Source organism: Grammomys surdaster, unplaced genomic scaffold (assembly GCF_004785775.1).
Source record: "Grammomys surdaster isolate TR1022 unplaced genomic scaffold, NIH_TR_1.0 141, whole genome shotgun sequence".
In the NCBI taxonomy this organism is placed as follows: Eukaryota; Metazoa; Chordata; class Mammalia; order Rodentia; family Muridae; genus Grammomys; species Grammomys surdaster.
Window position 1 is genome coordinate 10,098,375 of NW_021604599.1, and position 15,400 is coordinate 10,113,774.

Genomic DNA, 15,400 nt, shown 5'->3' on the forward strand with positions numbered 1-15,400 from the left:
CATGGAGATGAATTTTCAGACAGAATACCAAAGGTACTAAACATGAAAGAAATAACTGGTCAGCTGGCATTGATTAAAGCTAAAATATTCTCTGTGAAGCGTGCAGTCAAGAAAAAAATCAGAAGATCGGCTACAGACTTGGATAAAAATATATGCAAACCAAATACTAATATGGGGTGGTTATACAAAATAGACAAAGAGCTCTCAAAACTCAACTGTTAGAAAATAATACCATAAAATCTGTCAAAACCTAAAGGAATAGTCAACTGCCCCCAGAAAATGTACTAATAGGAAATGAACGTACACAAAGATGTTGCACATCATATGCCAAGGAGGAAGACAAGTTACAAAAATGAGATGTCCTTCATTTCTGTTGCAACAGTGCAAGCTTCAAACATGACACCACCCAGTCCTGACAATGTGAAACAAAAGGATTCCTCATTTATTGGTTTTGAGGACACAGAACACAGCCACTATTTATTGGTTGTGGAGACACAGAACACAGCCACTTCAGGAGATAGCCTGGCATCCTCTCCTCCACTTCCTTCCTCTTTCTTTTACCATGCAGGCAAATGTTCTGCCTCTGAGCTGCATAGCTATCTAGAGTTGCTTCCAGGACTAAAGAAGCCTTACCACACTATCTACGGACTGTCCTTCTTGGCTGTGATGGTTCACCCTGAGTGTCTTCTCAAATGTATTGGGAAATACCTGGGAGATGAACGAAGTAAGCTTCAGGTGTTTCAGTGAAGTGTTTTCCTAGATGCTATTAGGTCATGCGTATTCTGATATAGTGGTATCTTTGATGATGGACTCATAGTTTGAGATAACTCCTGGAATGTAGTGGAAACGGCAGAATGTAGGTGCTAGTGTGGAAACCTACTTAACCTGTGGGGTGTCTTGGATAGGTGAATCTCATTCTCACCCCTTCCTATCTCTGTTTAGCTTCCTGGTTCTCAGTGCTGTGGATGGCTCCACCACACCTTCCAGATTTGGAATCTGTAGGCAATACCGAATCTTTCCTCCTAAAGTTGTTTGTGGATTTGTCACAATGAACAAAAGCTCACTAGCAAGATCCAAATCACTTGCAAAGCTATGTCTACACAAAACCCCATGCACAGATATTTTCAGTGACGTTATTCAAGTTGCCAGCACTGTACTCTCACCCTCTTCAGATCTGGCAAACCTTTCATGTCTTCAACTCACAAACTTAGAAGTGCTCACTGTGCCATGTTCTTTGAAGGGTAGATTGTTAACACTGGTGCTGCATCCAGACAACAGCTATCACTCAGTGCTGGTAAGTGACTTATCAAGACACAAAATGACACAAAGGGAAGTAAGCCTCTGATGAATAAGAGTAACCAGTATAAAGAGTCAACACACTGTGTGTTGTTTCAACTCTATCCCATGCTGACCTCTGCGAGGCAGACCTATGCAGGTTTTAGCTCAGCCACAATGCCCGGAAGTGAAGCAAACAAACAAAATAGTGTGGTGATTGTGAAAAGAACAGCAGCTGCTGAGAATTGAGGAGAGACAGGTCAATGGGTAGAGAGCAGGTTTTGCATGCTAGTGAAATCCTTTCCATCTTCCTTTCACCATGGTTGATATATGCCATTATTCTTCTTTCAAAATTTAGGTCAATGGGTAGAGAGCAGGTTTTGCATGCTAGTGAAATCCTTTCCATCTTCCTGGCACCATGGTTGATATATGCCATTATTCTTCTTTCAAAATTCATAACATGCTCAAGCCTCAAAGCAGATTCTCTTATAAACTACAGAGTTGTGTGATAAGGATGTGTCAATCAATGTGGGCTTGGCAGTTGTTACCAGCATAATCCTCTGGAAGAGAATGCTGGCATTTAGAAGGGCTGTGCATTTGAGTTGTATATGGGAGAATGGAAAGTCTCTGTATTTGCTGTTTAATAATACTGTAAATCTTAACCTACTCTGGAAAAAAAATCTACTAAAAGGTCAGCATGCTACAAAACAAAAAAGTTAGATTTTGCTCAGGAGCTTACGTAACCTAAACCATTGCTCACCGATGTGGACACCCAAACTTCACACTTTTAATAGTTTTAACAAAGCTGGTATTTCATAGATGATTTCTAAGTTTTGGATGACCTATTTTCAGTTAAAGTTAGCCTTGCTTTAAAAGGAAATTATAAAGGGACAGCAAATGTATTAACAACCATTGATGTTTCCTATAAGATGCTTCTTCGTCATGTATTTGAGGCCACAAGTAAACCATGGAGTATTTTAATGAGTAAAGAATATGCCTTTCGTGACCCCTGTTTCCCCTTCATTCATCTTTACTCATCTCAAAGAATTTTTGTTTCTTAACTTTCCAAATATTTCTTCTTTGTCAATTTGATGCTTGAGGCTGTGGTCAATACTGAAGTTTGTGAAGCTTCAACCTCAGAAGAAGGGAACAGAATTCATTTAATCAGCAGCAATGACTGCCTCGGGATAGGGAGTGTGACTTTTCTCCTTGTTCCCTTGAAAACACCAGTAAATTCTTCTACTTCTTCATATCTATTTGTTTGGGTTTGATTGTTGCTGTTGCTATTGTAACATTGGGATAAGATGAAGCAGAGAATTAATCAGCAATAAGAAAGAACTCACCTGTCAAACACTTACTATTTTAGCTGTGTTTGCATTCTTCTTGTATTTCCGTGATTACAAATATGGCATGTTCTGAACTTTCAATCTTGTTTTTAAGCATTGTTGTGATATTTACTCATAATATAAATTACAGATGTTTGTAATCATTATAAGTCTTTATAAGCACCCCACAAAAAGCTGATGGTGTCAGCTCAGAAGTCAGGTGCTTGAACTATTTTCTAACAGCTGGAAGCTACACTGCAATATAGTGAGTTTCTATGGTGAAAATTTAGAGGGAATATTGTTTTCAAAGTAATGTTAGCCTGAATTTGAAGTCCTCCTGATAGGAAGTTTTCAAAACCATTCCATATTGGCCATGAAGATAACACATGTTTAACTATAACAATCACACCACGAATATCATTGTCATATAGTTGTGTATCATATGAAGACCACACAGATTTGCATTTACCAGTTTATCAAATACATTTTCTACTGATTCCTACCTTCTTCATTCATCACCCAATAGGAGCTTTTTCTTGCTTTGCCATCCTGTGTGAATAATGCCATCTGTTCTCTCATTTCTTCCCAGGTCCTTATTATTTAAGAGGGTTTTAAAAAATAAAGGCATTTGTCTTTATTTCAGATCATGTCTACCCCGCAAATGCTTGATGAGTCTAAGGAATTGAAGGGAAGCTGCATGCAGGCTGAAGTGGCAGGCACAGTTTGAACCCAAGTACTACTGTCAAGTACTGTACTACCCCACCATATGCCATCTGCCTGTGCTCCCAGAGGAGATTCTAACTCAGGAGTGAAGTCAATAGGCTAGAAACCCTAATGACCATGCCTCTGGGAGGGTAAAAAAAAAAATCAGTAGCTGAAGGCATTTCTGATTTGGGGATCTTAGCTGGTTTATGATGTCCTCAAAATATGTCAAGGCCAAGGTTTTAAAAGATTCTGCTTCCTTGATCTTCTCAACTGACAGTTCAATTTGAGAATAAGCAAGAAACCAAACAAAACAATAGAGGTAAAGGCCTCAAGGTCCAGGTAGTTGACACAAGTTGAAGAGGAAAGCAAAGCTGCAGAATCAAGCCTGAAAAAGTTCAGTCTGTACTGCCTCACGGTGCACCCTACATGGGTGGACTGCAGTGAGCAGCCACTCCCTTCCCCGACCTCATGTTCCACCTGCCTCCATCCTTCACTTTCAACTGGGATTCGAAGAACACACTCAAGTGCACTAAAGTAACTGTACAAATCAACACAGTGTTAATTCACACTCCTTTGAGGAAGAGACTGATCACATCTGTTGTACAGACAACCCAGATACTCACTGTGTGTAAAACTAAGTGTTATTTTACAGAGAACAGTGGTGCCAGAGTGCTCACATTCTCAGCACGGTCTGGTTTAAAGGGTTTCCCTTGACATCCCCAGCTGTCTCCCTGGGTCTAGACCTCAGCTCTCTCAGCTATGACTGATTTTGCAGCTTAAGCTGTACATTTCAAACTGTAATTAATTTTAAGATCATGGACTCCAGCTATACTCGTAGATGGCTGTTAAATTAAAATGAGTATTAATCTTATCCAGCCCATTTATTAAAATCAATTTCACTAAGGAAAATACAGTTTAGAGGGACTATGTAAGATATTAAAGGCATTTAATTAGAACATGGAAGATATGACACACCATTTTTCTTTTGAGATTTCTAAAGCAAAATCTGCCATTTCTGTATCACATTTTCATTTTGCAAACTGAACTTTTTTGTGCCCATTTACAAACTAAATCTAATATTGCCCATATATATATACATATATATATGTATATGATTTATTTTTCCAAGTCAAAAACATTTCCCCCTAAAGACAATCTACATAGGATGTATGTTGTTTACTACTATTTTATCTTGGATCCTTGATAGATTTTACTGAAGAAATTCTGGGTTTACAAAAACATCAACTTATTTTCTATTGTCATAATTATCAACCATTTCACTCCAATGCTGTAAAATGTCAAGTACTGAAGTACCTAATCTGCTACCCTGACTGAGAAACTGATGTCAGACAGGGCCACAAGAAAACTGGTTGATTTAACAATTCGGTGAACAGAAAGGATTACTCTGTGTGCTAAGTGGAGATGTGGGTAACTTCATATTGCTCTCACACCTGCTAGTCTGTCTGTGGATGACATCATTTTCCAGTTGACCCTTCCTGACAATTACAATGGTAGAGATTTCTCTGAAACACATCCTTTCAGCTACTCTCTGTGTCCTTATCTCACTCCCTGAAGGCTCTAATATCTTCCTCATATGGTACTTAGACCAACGACTTCCAAAGATCCTTGGCACTTGTGGATATTTGTCTTCAGCATGCAAGTGGATGACTCAGTATGACTAAAATGGCTTTGCAATTGCACCCAACCTCATCACATGGACGTACAAAAGAGTTCTGAGTGTCAGGGAGACAGAGAGAGAGAGGGTAGAGAAAGATAGAATATTATCTGTGAGCATGAAGGAAGGAGGGCAGGGATATGAACTCCCCCTAGTCTCTGGGGAAGAACCCGGTCTGCTGCCACTTTTAGCCCAGTGAGATCCACATTAGACCTCTGACCTATAGAACGTTAATATACTTACATTGTTACATCACTGAGATGGTGGGAATTAATTAAAACAACTGGAAAAAGCTGATACAAATTTACAAGAAGGGAACAAAGTTGTGTGAGCCAATTGACCGTCATTTGTCAGATGCTATTCACAACTCTGAATCTTTTTACATTAGGAGAGTTGTAGGTACTTATCTTTCAGTCTTCAGCATGGAGGACTAGAGATAGTATTTTAACCCACAGTCACCATTTTACCTTCTGGGTTTTGTTATTCCATGTTGCCCCCTCTATAGAAAGCACAAAGAGTATACTTCTTACCAGAATATCATGACATCTTGGTGGTATGTGAATGGTGAAATCAAAGGCTCAAAAAAATCTATGTATTCCAAAGAAAGTGATTGATTATTTTTAACAGTAATTTAAAGTTTATTTCAGCTATAATACAGATCTTAAGATTTAAGGTAGCATCACATGGTATACTTAAGTCCACTTCTGAGATATTCTGTTGTACTTATTATCTCTGTTTTATAGAATTGTGCAATCTTTGGGACTAAGGGATCATCTTGATTTTGATCACATAGCAGTGACTAAATGGATAAAAGAACTTTAAAAATAGATAAAGCAGGAGATATTGTGATCTTAGAATATCAAGACAAATGCTGCCATTACTGTTAATATTTACAAGATAAATTTTGGTTGTAAATGCAACCTTAGGTGGTTTGAAGGGGTAGTTTGTAAAAAATAAAATGATAGAAAGAATACACCACCTTGATATAGGCTGAAATTAGGTCCCATAATCGTGGCTTGCCAGAGAAATCTATCATCTGCAATTGGACCTCCAGAACACTGGGCTAGAAGGCCACATGCCAAATCACTAAGTTCCTTATTAATCTGCTTCAGGACCATAATGTGTGATTTTTGATCCCGATGCATAATCAAAGGTCCAGCCAAAATCTTGATTATCCAAGAAAGATTGTCTCTTCTTCTCACACAAACTCTGCCAAACATAGGCACTTTCTTTCTAAACTGATCAGAGGTTAGATTCGGAGGGTTGGCGACAGAGGCAGGTCATGGGCTGAGGGTGATTATTTCTAATGGAAAGGGAATTGTGTATGTAGGAGGGTAGTGATGCTTTGTTAAGTAAAACCAACCAAACAAGCGAAGAAACAAACTGACACATAACAGCAATGTTTGTATTTTCAATAAAGTCATAATAAATTGCTTAAAATATGGAACAATAAAAATCCTGTCCCTTTTTTCTATTTATATTTTAAACTATTATGTTCATTCTTTATCCTGTTAAAATGGCTTTTTCCATTTGTCTTATGGCACTCAGAATTTTTCAAAAGCAGTATTAATTGTGTTTTCTTTTATATTTTGGCCCATTTTTGGCTAAATGCTTCAAATACAGACAACGAATTGTCATTTAAATGTATTCTAGAAAAAGTGAAGGTACAGTATTGGGCTTCAACTTTTAAAGTAAAGTGGGAGACAAGAGGTGGTGAGACAGTCTAGCAGGTAAAAGCACAGGCTTTGTGATCTGAGTTAAGTCTCCCAGAACCAATGTGAAGGCAATAAACAAAGTTGTCCTGTAACAACATGCATGGAGACATGTGTATCATGGCACATGTGTGCTCACATGCATAAGAATGCACCTCCACACATATATAAAAAAAAAACCCACACAGACAAAGTAAATGAGCTTTGTAATTAGCGTCTGTTAACTCAGAGTTTGTAGTAATTCAGATGAGGAACTTAGTCACTATGAAAACCCAAGTCATTAAAAAGGCAACCACAACCATGCAGGCCTGGTACAATATAGCTATAATCTGAGCCCTCTGTAGAAGGATCACAAGTTCAAGGCTGGTGTGAGCTACATAGTGAGTCCAGGCCAGCCTGTACTACAAAACAAAATCTTGTCTCATAAAAAACAAAAAGAAAGAAGGAAAGAAAACAGCGAAAAAAGAAAGAAAGAAAGAAAGAAAGAAAGAAAGAAAGAAAGAAAGAAAGAAAGAAAGAAAGAAAGACAGGAAAAATCAAGAACTTTAAACTATGAGACACTGTAGTAGGGGTCTCACTTCATATATAATTATGTTCTGGGAATACACTACTATTTTTAATAACTAAAATTGTGTTTTCTCTAAACTTAAAATGTTGCTGTTCCATCTTCCTTTATGTCTTCACTAGAGAGCAATCAAGTGACAAATACAGTGCTTCGTTTGTTCAGTTGCTCTCTCAACACTCATAGTTTGTCTTCAGTTAGTAAGTGTGTCAGCATTACTGGGAAAACTGGTCAGGTTCTGGGTGAGCGAGGGACTCTCTGACAAAGCAGGGTTGCTGGGCATAGGTCCCTGCTAAGCAGCTGATGTTTGCTCCATAAGGAGCCTCTAGCGATCCTTTGCCTTTGGTCCCTCACCTCTAAAATAGACAAGGAAAGTTGGAAGGGAATTGAAGTTTTTCCTTTCTTTCTTTTTGAGTTATGATTCTTTTAAGATTCTGTTGAAGTACAATTAAAATAAGATTTTATATTAAAATTTCAACTTAATTAGCTTTGATACTCAAAACCAGTACTACAATATAGATAATGAACATATCCTTTGTCCTTTAAAGTTTCTTTATGCCTTGTCTTATATAGAGCCCCTTCTAACCCTGGTCCCAACTCCCAGCTCAAAGCAACCATGGGAACACTGTCCATTCCTACAGATAAATGTGCATTTTCTTATATAATGACAATCACATAGACTATGTTCTTTTTTATTCTTCCTTCACTTAAAATCATCATTTTGAAGTTCACCTATTTTGCTGTATTTACTAATTGTTGTGTTATTTCTTAGGACTTTGAAAGGATAAATTTAAAAATTTACCCAAGGACTCATGTAGGAAAATGAACATCCTTAATTCCTAGGAACTCTTTACCAAGATAGTTTCTGGTTTTATCCCTCAAGGTTCCTCAGAGATGCAGAATCAACAGGACAGTGGTGAAAACATAGAAAATGATTTTACATGTAGGGGTGGCTAAAGTGGGAACATAAAAGTTCCCTGATGAGCTGTCCAGAAAGCCAGTGCTGTTGTTAAGTGCAGTGAAGTTAGATCTTTTCACCTTGTTATTGCAAGGACTGGGCCAGTGTAATTAGCTCATGCTAAGAATGAACTGAAAACAGTTTCTGATCAAGGTTCAGAAAGGAGCAGTGGGATTGATTATGAAGCAGGGACTCTTTGGGTCACAGTCCTAGTTAGTACATATATTTTTCTAAACTATCAAAGGTAGAAGAAAACAAGTTCCAGATCATTGCTTTCTAAACTTCTGGTGTTGCAAAATAATAACAATTTCTAATTAAAAAGAAACATGCACACATGAGTTTTCTTTTGAGGAGCAATCACTTTGTACACAACTGTTCATATTTTATTGGTTCTGTCTTTCTGGTTCTGTTTCTCTGTTATTACTGAGGAGTAAAAACAAGAATCTCTGGCTATGGAGATACTCGTGAATTTATTCCTGTGAATCACTGCATATCAACAGGGTCTCCAAGAAGGGACCTGACCAACAAACAACATTTAGTGTGGAAGTAAGCAAGTATCAATGCTGGTTGAAGAGATGACAAGAAAAGGAAAAGCCCAGCCACTGTTCTTATCTTTTCATTGCTCCTGCTTTGTGGACACTGTCCCCCACCCTCTCGGTAGCATTAGCTACTTCATCCAGTGTGCAAATGCTAAAGTCAGTCTGTCTTTCTATCTCTTTCTTTCATTCCCCCATCCCTTTATCGCCCCCATCTTCCCCCCAAAAGAATTCAGCTTCATTCACATACACGAGCATAGTTACAATATACATCTTCATATCTCTGAATATGCAGTCACTCACTTGCTTGAAACTCTTTTGGAAGATTCTAGAGCATCTTAAAAGATGATATGCCACAGGATATATTCAATCTAACACCTATGTAAAATCCTTTCCCGAATTTCCCTCTCCTCCCCAACAATTCATCTCCTGACCAAGACAAAGTTAAGAATCTGTCTGTGATGTGAATGTCTAATGGTAGACCTTGAATTATATTTTTGACTTTGTAAGTCTCCGTGCCCCTTGTCACAGTCTCCCTAGGAATGGTTAATTGAACAAATAGCTTGGATTTTTGTGGTGAGGAGGATAGAGGGAGGCATACAATTCTATTTAATACGATTTGATATTCCATCACATTCTTAATAGGCTCTCAAATCTCTGCAGATCTTAATTATTAATATCAACTGTTCATTTGAGCATAAAACATCTTGCAAATCCAGAAAGATATCTTGGCTATGTCACTTGGATGTTAGCCTGAAGAGTTAGAAGATAATTCAGTGATAGATAAACCTCTCAAATGGCCCATCCAACAGATGATGATCACATAACATAGAGCTATTCAAAGTGTTCTCCGAAGACAATAGAGAATACTCTTGTTAAAACTCATTATTTCCATAGGTAGCTTACAATCTGATGTTTTACACCAAAAATGGCATCAACAGTCATATTGCCTCAGGTAACAGCTAAGTTAGACTGTGTCAGGATGTGCTGTGTGAGTGGGGTGGTTGGGAGGAAAATGTCAAATTCTGTCTCATGAACAACATTATAGGAGCACAAATGAGTCACTTGGCCTTTTTCAATTTATATCTTATGGTGTCAATAGAGACCATTGAAAATAAGCCATACTGCATAAAAACTTAGTCCAGAATGTCACAAAAAAAGAACATTATGTGAAAAAAGATTGTTTTTGATGTGATGTGCTGCACATTTAAAAAAATCCTCCCCCCAAGACCGTATTTGCAAGGTGAAAGCTGAGTTCTATTTTGTTTTGTTTTTGTTTAATGCAAATGACAAATTTTACGGCACTGGCTGGATCGAACAGTAGGTCAGGTGATAATGAGTCAGAGGTGAGAGATCAGCTCGAGAGTGTGTTTGCTCACAAAAGATCAACCACTTTCACCACCTTGCAATATTTCTAAGGCATTTTGCCCTTTGTAATAAAAAGGTGATACACTGTAAATGTCAAGATCTGATGATATATTAAATAGTTCAACATTTGGGAAGATAAAACAGCTCCATCTTTTCTCCAGTACAGCTCACATTCCTTTGACCTGATTTTGTTTTCTGATAACTTAAACCCAGTGGTTTCTGTTCATCAAACCTTCTGGCCCACAACATGATTGGGGTTAGAATCTTTCACCTTTATCAGATTGGAATTTTATAAGAAGCAGCACTATCCTCAAAAGTACCAGTTGCTAAATGTATCCAATCTCTTAGAATCAGAAGCTCCCTTCCCGTTTCACTTTCTTGTCACATTTTATCTATCCTATAATCTCATGATCTCATGTATGTTATCTTATGTGCCACCCTCCACCCCGCATTGTCCTGTGAAGGAATTGTCATCTGCTTTCTAGTTTTCAGATGAGGAGATTTACTTGAATGTTAGGCACTTTTGCCACTGAGTAGGAGTTATACTATAGAGATACAGAGAATAACGGCCAATGGATCAGGAATGGACGGCTGACACCATCCCCACCCACCAATAGAATACGTGTGGCTGTCTTGAGAATTCAAATAAAAAACTACAAGATTATAGTCAGCTGGTTATAGGTATTAGAAATGAAATGACTGCTTTAGAGTGTGAGAGACTGAAAAAAGCTGTTGCTAAGTCATAGCCAGTATGGCCAATCAATAGACATTGGATAAGGATGTGAAACAAAGCTGACACATCAAAGTCAGAGAGAAGATAATGGGAAAGAAATCAAGAGGATTAAAAGATGAGGATAAAGAAAGGATGGAAGGAAGGCAGGAAATGGGAGGAAGGGGAGAGGAGTGGAAGGGAAGAGGGAAGGGGAGGGGAGAGAAGGAGGGAGAGAGAAGGGGAAGAGAGTTACAGGAGAGAGGGAGAAAGCAAAGGCTAAGGAAAGGAAGAAGACATAGATCTTGTTCCAGTAGAGCCCTAGGTCTTACTGAACTTGGCTTCTTGGTCTCAAAAGTGATGTGCATCGGGGAGGCTCACTCTAAATCTCCTTGGCTTATGCTAGCCTAGATGGGCAGAGACACAGCAAAGCTGCCTTATCTACAACAGCACAGTACTGAAGTTCACTTGTATCCACTGCTCATGACCAGGTGGAAATAGTGGGCTTTCTCTTTCTTATGAGTACACACACTTAATATGCGGGAGACAGAATGTATTCACCCACATTAGGTCTTATCTACAGATATATCTGCTGCTGTTATGTCTTCAAATGCACTATTGTAATAATTCATTTGGAAAAAATCTTTGAAAATTATCTAAATAAAAATAGCTTTAAAAAATGAGAGACTCTTGAAAAAGTAGCTGAAATTTCTCAATATTGTTTGCAACCAAAACCAATCTGTAGATCTTATCTAGCAGAAAATATTAAAACAGATAGCCACATAATTTGAAACAGGACCAATTCAACAGAAGCCAAATTTTATGTATTGAGCCAATGGGTTAAGCAAGAAAGGTACTGACATGTCTTTAGGACCTGTGGCTTGTTACTGTATGTCATTTCTGACAAAGGATATAATATGTAACATTTTCTCACACATTTATTTAATGAAATTCTCACATGAATTTAATGAAATCCTCACACATATCTTGTGAAGACAGCATCACCCTCTTTCAGAGTTGGGGTATTTAAGTGCCAAGTGTCAAGTCTAGGGACGCAGATTTTGAATTATAAATTCACTTTTACTCAGAGGCAAGAGAGGCTAGAAAAACTGCCTTTCATATATAAAATTGTAGAGAATGAGAATCTCTAGGGCAATGAAAAATACTCATGGCAATACACAAATCTATTAATCTTTTTTGTTTTCTTCTCAAGTATACCAACCACATATTTCTCTTCCCACATGTGCAAACATGCATTCACACACACACACACACACACACACACACACACACACACACACACACACACACACACAAAGAGAGACAGAGAGAGAGGGGGGGAGGGCAGAGAGAGACAGAGACAGAAGCAGAGACAGAGACAGATGATTGATTTACTACACAATCTGTTAAATTCTAATTACAATGATAATGAGTTTTCTATTATACTTCTCTTATGAAAAACTATGTCACTAAGCATTAATGGACCTCACCTGGAAATTTTATATGGCTGTGTGGTAGCTGTGTATAATCTAGAACCATCCCTCAGAAGGCATCTCATTATAGCAGAAATTCCATCTCAAGAGTGGATTCCAGAAACAGAAAAATCATTGCAATGAGTATGACATGCTTGTTTCTTCCAGCATCATTTGTCTCCACAAGGAACAAAGCCATTTGACTTCATATACTAGAAGACTTTAAACATAGAAACTGAGTCTAATATCATCAGATTGTTGGTCCAGTGTTTGGTGACTGTGATGAAGACATTGTATAGTGATAGACTAACAAATTGTTGCACTTTTATGACCTAAATCCTGTGTTTAGTCCTAAGAACCATAACAATGCATTGAGAATAGTTCAGAAGAAACCAAGAATCATGAGACTCTGAGCAAAAAGTTACAGACCATTGCATATAATATTTCCATTTCACATATGAATACGTGGTCCATAGAACATATTATTAGGAGGTGTGGCCTTATTGGAGCTTTGTTGGAGGAAATGTGTCACTGGGGTTACAGAGCTTGAGGTCTCGGAAGCTCAAGCTAGTTCTCTGCCTGCTGTCTTTGGATACAGATGTTGAATTCTCAGCTCTTTTTCTATGTCTTCAGGATTCCTGCTGTGATAATAATAGACTAAACCTCTGGAACAGTAAGCAGGTGCCAATTAAATGTTGTCCTTTGTAAGAATTGTCATGGCCATGTTGTATCTTTACAGCAATAGAACCCTAACTAAGACACAAGGGGAGCTGGAGCTTCCCTAGATCCAAAAGAACTCTTGACATCATAACTTCAATGCCTTGGTAATGAAAAGGTTCCCTCTCAGACCTTCTTCAGATCCAGGTAAGACTCAAGGTTAGTAACACTTTACTCCTTCCTGTTGGATACACACAGATAATAGCCCAACTATCAGGATGAAAGTAAGACACTGTTTCTAGATGAAACTATATGAAGTGACCTATCATGTGTGCTATTTGCATAGCCTAACTTCTAGAAAATTCTTCCTAGTTGTAGATCCAGACTAATAGACAGGCTATACGTTATAAAAGTTGGAAGGCTTGTATTTGGAGGTATGTGATTATCTCCATTCTCTCTGAGCAACAGAATCTACCTTTTTATGATCAAAGACTTACTGTCTTTGCTTCTATTAAAAAGATAGTAAAGATTTTATATCAAATTAATACCTTGTTCAGATGCTGAGACAACTAAGAAACCATCTAAGAAATCAACTAAGACAACTAAGAAACCATCACAGAAGTAAAGAACATTGAACATTTAGCCAATGCCTTTATGCTAGTATTTGTGGAAATGTCTAAGAAACATTATCCCAAAGTAGACTGATCATCTGTGCCCTATAGTTCCCAGGTAAGTCTATTCAGAAAGGAGGTAGTAGTTTTCCAGGAATCTACAATGGGTCTATATGTTCAATATGCCACATGAGTGTCTTTAAGACTAAATCTACTGAATAAATACAAACCACAGAATTATCACTGTGAACAACGGAGCAAAGCAGCACAAATCACTTCCACTCTTAACCCCAAAAGTACACGGAAAATGCTGGGTATTTTTGAAAAGTTTAAGTAATCCACTACAATTTTAAACTCTGAACATCAAGAACAAAACCCATGCTATTCTTGGGTGCCCTCAGACCTTTGTATCCCTCAGCCTCCTGTGACTTTTAGAAGGCAGCTTTGTGTCAGAAGCAATCTGTGCCTCCTAACATCTTCCTGAGAGCCTCTATCAATGTTTTAAAATCTGTTGTGATGTATTAATTATTACACCTTTCCTATTTCCAAAAGGGATGGTATCGTGAGTGTTAGTCACGGATGGAACTTGAAATAAAGTCACCCAGTGTGACTGTGTGTGTTAATGGCCAACCCTAAAGCTGAGATGGCCACTGCACAGATCTGATGGGCTGGATTCATCTGGCAGATAGACTGACTCTGGTTGGCAAAAAGACACAAAAGAATGACACATAGCATTGGTTAAAGAGACAGGAGATAAGCTTTTAGAGGGAACAAGGAGAATGTCTCCAAGGTACTCTGGAGAGTCTCTGGCTCCTCTTAACATTTGCTGTAACCCAGGAAACTCAGCTTGCCCAGGTTGATCATCCTGGTCCTCCTTTAATAATTATACATCTTCCTTGATCCTCGAGGCTTCTTCTTCTTCATCCTCTCCTCATCTTTCTCTTTCTCTCCAGGAGAGTTTATGAAGATTGAATTAGTTAGAGGCTAGCATGTTAATGAAGCATTCTTTCTGAAACTCTGGCCTGAGAAGGCAAATATTTGAACTAAGGAACTAAGATCCAAGATCTGCAGGCCACCTATCACTGTTACTAAATGACTGCCACAACATGTCATGCAAGCATACTGGAATTCTTCCACAGGTATAATTGGAGCAGACTATGACTGACTAATTAAAGACATGTAAAATACCATGAATATTAAAACATAAATATAAGCCAAGTATCCATGTACAATCCATTCACATTAAATTCTTGTTCAACTCTCCTTTGAAAAGCATTGTTACAGATTTTAAAAGTGTTAAGTTAAAATTATTACTAAGGAATACATTCAGAGAGCAGACAAAAGTTTCTTCTTCTCTTTGAAAAGTTTTCTCTTAATTTTGAATAAATAAAACAAAAGAAACTTGATGGACAGGGCCTGGAATTCTGAGTTTTATTCCAAGATCTGTCCCTCATGCTGTGATTCCCACAAAGCATTTGGTAGTTTTTTTGGCACAATTATACATCTTATCTTATTAAAATAATAAATTAATAGCATTGTAATTCATAAGAAAAATATATTGTGGTGACATGTACCATGTTGCTTTTGAAACACAAATGATCATTCAACTGATTTGTTCTTTTTATTGTTGCCTCTTGTATTGCGTTATGGGTCTAAGTTTTTTTAAACTGATTATCTTTAATGCCATTAAAGATAATGCACTTATACACCTGTGACTGAGAGGCCATGGCCTTGCATACACATACTGACACCCTCTATATCAGTGAAGTATACTAAGCAGGAGTGACAGAAAACTCAACTGTGTTAGTCCAGGAATTTGACTTCTGAGGGTGTTC

At 37.9% G+C, this 15,400-nt stretch overlaps 1 protein-coding gene and 1 pseudogene across 5 annotated transcripts in view; both read right to left on the minus strand.

The window, feature by feature from the left end:
• The window catches only part of Trpm3 (transient receptor potential cation channel subfamily M member 3), an 818,801-nt gene that overhangs the window by 695,680 nt on the left and 107,721 nt on the right, over window positions 1-15,400 (minus strand). The window lies entirely within an intron of this gene.
• Window positions 5,673-6,098, minus strand: LOC114618302 (annotated as a pseudogene).